Below are 6,491 nucleotides of genomic sequence, written 5' to 3'. Positions count from 1 at the left end.
GCATCATGCGCCTCTAGACGTGATGAGTCCTGAAGAAGTACAGGCGATAGTAGATTGGGTTGCTGACAGTGCCTCCGGTTCCTTCACATTGTCTCCCACCCAGTCTACTGCAGAAAGGTCAGAGTTGGCACCTGCAGCCAATGTCCAACCGTCTTTCACCACACCCCCTTGGAAATCAGGCAAGCAGTCTGAGCCCCAATCCATACAGCAGTCTCTTCTTCTTTTTGAGGACTCTGTCAGCAGGGTTTCCCAGGGCCATCCACCTAGCCCTGCCCCAGAAGTTGAAGAGATTGAGTGCAGCGATGCCCAACCACTTATTTCTTAAGATGAGTACATGCAAGGACCATCGCAGCACGTCTCTGATGATGACGAAACGCAGGTGCCAACTGCTGTGGCGTTCAGCATTGTGGAGACCAACAAGGAGGGCAGGGGTGAAGACTGGGTGGAAGATGATGTGGAGGACGATGAGGTCCTCGACCCCACATGGAATGAACGTCATGCAGGTGACCTGAGTAGTTTGGAGGAAGAGGCGGTGGTCGCACAGAGCCACCAGCACAGCAGAAGAGGGAGCAGGGTGCAGAAGCGGAGCGCCCGTGCCCTAGACACTACGCCCGCTACTGCCCAACGCAGCAAGGGAACGAGCGCACCAAAGTCAGCTCAAAGGAGTTCTCTAGCGTGGAAGTTCTTTAGAAAATGCGCTGATGACAGGACACGAGTGGTTTGCACCCTGTGCAATCAGAGCCTGAAGCGAGGCATAAACCTTCTCAACCTGAGCACAACCTGCATGATCAGGCATCTAAGTGCAAAGCACGAGCTGCAGTGGAGTAGACACCTTCAAAACCAAGAAACGTCTCTGGCTCATCCTGCTTCCTCTTCTGCTGCAGTCTCGGCCGCTCCAGCCACATCTGTAGTGATACCGGCACCTGCCACCCCGCAAACAGAGGATCTGTCAGCAACACCACCACCTGGGTCACCAACCATCTCCACAATGTCCCGTGGAAGCGTTCAGCTTTCCATCTCCCAAACACTTGAGAGGAAGAGGAAGTACCCCCCTACCCACCCGTGATCCCTGGCCCTGAATGCCAGCATTTCAAAATTCTTGGCCTTTGAAATGCTGTCATTCCGTCTGGTGGAGACGCACAGTTTTAAAAACCTTATGTCGGTGGCTGTCCCACAGTACGTCGTGCCCAGCCGCCACTACTTTTCCAGGCAAGCCATCCCTTCCCTGCACAACCAAGTGGGGGAAAAAATCAGGTGTGCACTGCGCAACGCCATCTCTGGCAAGGTCCACCTAACTACCGATACGTGGACCAGTAAGCACGGTCAGGGGCGTTATATCTCCCTAACGGCACACTGGGTAAATGCAGTGGCGGATGGGCCTGAGGCGGACAACAATTTGGCGCATGTCCTTCCACCACCGAGGATTGCAGGGCGCTTCAGTTTGCCTCCTGTTCCTAACTCCTCCTACTTCGCTTCCTCATCCTCTACCGCCTCCTCATCCGGACAGCGTAACACCTTCACCACCAACTTCAGCACGGCCAGGGGTAAACGACAGCAGGCAGTTTTACAACTTGCCTGTTTGGGGGACAAACCACACACCGCGCAGGAGTTGTGGAGGAGCATGGAACAGCAGACAAATGAGTGGTTGCTGCCAGCGAGCCTCAAGCCCGGCCTGGTGGTGTGCGATAACGGGCGAAATCTCATAGCAGCTCTGGGCCTAGCCGGTTTGACGCACATCCCTTGCCTGGCGCATGTGCTGAATTTGGTGGTGCAGAGGTTCCTTAAAAACTACCCCGATATGTCAGAACTGCTGCAGAAAGTGCGGGCCGTCTGTGCGCACTTTCGGCGTTCTCACCCTGCTGCTGCTCGCCTGTCAGCGCTGCAGCGTAACTTCGGCCTTCCCGCTCACCGCCTCATATGTGACGTGCCCACAAGGTGGAACTCCACCTTGCACATGCTGCAAAGACTGTGCGAGCAGCAGCAGGCCATAGTGGAGTTTCAGCTGCAGCACGCACGCGTGAGTCGCTCCGCGGAACAGCACCACTTCACCACCAATAACTGGGCCTCCATGCGAGACCTGTGTGCCTTGTTGCGCTGTTTTGAGTACTCCACCAACATGGCCAGTGCCGACGACGCCGTTCTCAGCTTAACTATCCCACTTCTATGCCTCCTTGAAAAAACAATTCGGGCGATGATGGAAGAGGATGTGGCACAGGATAAGGAGGAGGAGGATGAGGAGGTAACATTTCTAAGGCTTTCAGGGCAGTCATTCGCAAGGGGCTCCGAGGGTGGGTTCCTGCACACACAAACGCCAGGGACACAATTGTCACAGTTCTGGAGGATGAGGAGGATGAGGAGGAGGAGCTGTAGGAGGAGATGGAACCATGTTCACAGCAGGGTGGCACCCAGGCCAGCTCATGGCCATCACTGGTGCATGGCTGGGGAGATACAGAGGACACAGACGATACACCTCCCACAGAGGACAGCCTTTCATTGCCTCTGGGCAGCCTGGCACACATGAGCGATTACATGCTGCAGTGTCTCCACAACGACCACCGAGTTGCCCACATTCTAACTTGTGCTGATTACTGGGTGGCCACGCTGCTGGATCCCCGTTACAAGGACAACGTACCGTCCTTAATTCACTCACTGGAGCGCGATCGCAAGATGCGCGAGTACAAGCGCACGCTGGTAGACGCCATGCTGCTGGCATTCCTTCCTGACAGCGGGGCCACAGTGGAAGCACAAGGCAGAGGAGGAGGAGGAGGAGGAGGAAGAGGAAGAGTAAGAGGTCGCCAACGCAACCAGGGCCCCGCTAGCACCTCAGAAGGCAGGGTTAGCATGGCCGAAATGTGGAAAAGCTTTGTCAGCACGCCACAACAAACAGCAGCACCAGCAGCTCAGATGGAACGTCTTAGCAGGAGGCAGCATTTTACCAACATGGTGGAGCAGTATGTGTGCACACGCCTAGACGTACTGAATGAGGGGTCTGCCCCCTTCAACTTCTGGGTCTCCAAGTTGGGCACATGGCCTGAGCTTTCCCTTTACGCCTTGGAGGTGCTGGCGTGCCCTGCAGCCAGTGTATTATCTGAACGGGTATTTAGCACGGCTGGGGGCGTTATCACAGACAAGCGCAGCTGCCTGTCCAGAGACAATGTGGACAAACTCACGTTCATTAAAATGAACCAGGCATGGATCCCACGGGACTTTTCTGTACCTTGTGCAGAATAGCGATGGATACCAACCTTACCCAGCCATTGTTCTATGTTTGCTCTTTCTCACTCTTTTGGGGTGTACCCTCATTTAAAATTTGTGAAAAGAAGCAGTGTTGGCTACCTCGTCCTCCTCAGGGCCAGATTAACGTAGGGGCTATTGGAGCTGCAGCTCCAGGCCCCTACCTTTATATAGGCCCCGGGTTGGCCATATTCACTGTTACCGCTCTTCTGTCACCTGTAAACACAGAAGTCTGGCTTCTATGCTCGCTTCCCCAGGCAGCTCCCTCAGAACCTCCCCACACAGCACGAAGGCCGGACAAGGAGGGACAGTTGCCGATGCATGGATGTGTTTATGGGCTTCAGAGACAGCATCCCATGTTGAATTAGGCATGCATGGCTGCACCCTTCCTCCTCTGGGTGCATGCCAAGGCACGGCCCTTAAGGCCCTTCAAAATCCTCAGCACAAAGCCCATGATGCTCTTAATCCGGCCCTGGTCCTCCTCCACCGCTTTTTCCACCTACACCGCCCATAGGTGTGCGCAGCCTATTGCATTAGGGTGTGCACCCCAAAGTTTAAATACACATGCATGTGTTTGCCTACATGTACATGGCCCCGATACATTACTCTCCCTGCTGGCAAAGAGAAATGGAGCAGAGCAGGTCCGAGGGAGATCTTTCCCATCTCCTCACTGGCAAACAGAGCGATAATGCTATGTGCCCTAGGTGATTAGGGTGTGCCCAGGTACACCCGGCACACCCTGTGCACACGCCTATGACACCGCCACATCCACCACCACCTCAACCTCCCTCCTACTCCATATGGGCCTCGTCCTTCAGAGATGAAGAACATTGTTTTATTTTTCTGTTTTTTTTTTTTTGTTTTAAGTTATTTCTCTATCCACATTTGTTTGCAGAGCACTTGCCATGCTCTTAACTACGTTTTGCTGTCATTTGCAGCACTCTAGCCCTTTCCATTGGTGTTTTAGAGCCATTTTAGTGCCTGAAAGTTCGGGTCCCCATTGACTTCAATGGGGTTCGGTGTCCGGGAAAAGTTCTGCAAAAGTCCGGGACACGGACCCGGACTTTTTTTTAAAGTTCGGCCGAACCCGCCGAACACGGACATCCAGGTGTCCGCTCAACTCTATTCATTTACTTTCCATTTTGTTAATTAATAAAAATGAATCAGTAACACTCCTATTTCTGAAAGCATTCTTACTTTGCAGCATTTTTTCACACCTGAATAAAACTTCTGTATAGTACTGTACTAATATATACTAACACTATATATATATATATATATATATATATATATATATATATATATATATACATAGGCGTGCGCACGGGGTGTGCCGGGTGTGCCTGGGCACACCCTAATCACCCTGTGTCTGTTAGTGTAGGGCCTGCTGTCTCCCGAGATCTCCATCTTTGGCACTGAGGGTAGTGAGATACTCGGTGGAGAGGCGGCTGTGCTGTTGGCTCCAGCAGATAGTGCGGCTTACCAGAGCCGTTCAGTGTGTGTGACACTGTCAGGTAATGTTACTGCTTGCAGGGGAAAGACCAGCTGTCAGAACTCAGGGGTGATGTCGGGGATGGGCGGGACCGAACAGCTTTTAAACACCAGCCAATGGGATGGGGTCTGGGTGGATGCTTCATTTATGTGGCTCCGCCCCTTTCTTAAGCAGCCCAATCATTGGCTGGTGTTTGACAGTTGCTCGATCCCGCCCACCCCCGACATCACCGCAAGAAGCTACTACAGGACAGTGTCACACACACAGTGGGGTACCAATGAGGGGGGCGCACTAGGGGTATCAGCCAGCGTCCTCTGAGAGATCCTGTATGGCAGTGTGAAGGCAGCTGCAGTGGCAGCTCCTTCAATCCGTGCTGCAAGCGGGGGCGGAGCCGCGGCGGGAAGAAAGGGGCGGAGCCTCGACGGGAAGAAGGGGGCGGGGCCACGACGGGAAGAAGATGAGTGCCCATTGCTCAAGGGTGTGTGCTCTGTGCTGGATAGGAGGGGGATGGGGAACCTGCATATAGAGGTATTCATCCTTCCCTATTCTTCCTGCAGCTGCTGAATAACTGATTCTCCTCCTCTCCCTCCTGCAGGAAGAATAGGGAAAGATCAATTCCTCTATATGCAGCTGCCCCATCCCCCTCATATACAACTTCCTTCGCTGACCCCCCAGTGATCTTAACCCCCCAGCACACTAGACCCCCCTGTTCCTTAGCCCCCCCCCATGCTCTTCAGCTCCCTTTTCATCTCCCTCCCCCTATTCTCCCTGTCCCCCCCAGTGCTCTCCACCCCCCTGGTTTTCCCTGCTCCCCCCCAGTCCTCTCCACCCCCTGCGCCTTCCAACCCCCCTACAATGCTTTCCAAACCCCCTCTTAATTCTCTCCTGTCCCCCCCCCCCCACCGTGCCCTTCACCTCCTCCAGTGCTCTCTGCTTCCCCTGTGCTCTCCGGCCCCCCTAGTGCTCTTCTATCTTCTATCATGTCCTCAGTCTCTGACCATCTCCTGTATCATGTCTGCAGTCTCTGAGCATCTCCTGTATCATGTCTGCAGTCTCTGACCATCTCCTGTATCACGTTTGCAGTCTCTGACCATCTCTTGTATCACGTCTGCAGTCTCTGACCATCTCTTGTATCATGTCTGCAGTCTCTAACCATCTCCTGTATCATGTCTGCAGTCTCTGACCATCTCCTGTATCACGTCCTCAGTCTCTGATCATCTACTGTATTATGTCTGCAGTCTCTGACCATCTCTTGTATCATGTCCTCAGTCTCTGACCATCTCCTGTATCATGTCTGCAGTCTCTGACCATCTACTGTATCATGTCTGCAGTCTCTGACCATCTCCTGTATCACGTTTGCAGTCTCTGACCATCTCCTGTATCATGTCTGCAGTCTCTAACCATCTCCTGTATAATGTCTGCAGTCTCTGACCCTCTCCTGTATCACGTCCTCAGTCTCTGATCATCTACTGTATTATGTCTGCAGTCTCTGACCATCTCTTGTATCATGTCCTCAGTCTCTGACCATCTCCTGTATCACGTTTGCAGTCTCTGACCATCTACTGTATCATGTCTGCAGTCTCTGACCATCTCTTGTATCATGTCTGCAGTCTCTGACCATCTCTTGTATCATGTCTGCAGTCTCTGACCATCTCTTGTATCACGTCTGCAGTCTCTGACCATCTCTTGTATCATGTCTGCAGTCTCTGACCATCTCCTGTATCATGTCTGCAGTCTCTGACCATCTACTGTATCATGTCTGCAG

Source organism: Pelophylax lessonae (genome assembly GCF_965119305.1).
Source record: "Pelophylax lessonae genome assembly, chromosome: 1".
NCBI lineage: Eukaryota > Metazoa > Chordata > Amphibia > Anura > Ranidae > Pelophylax > Pelophylax lessonae.
This window is presented reverse-complemented; position numbering follows the sequence as displayed.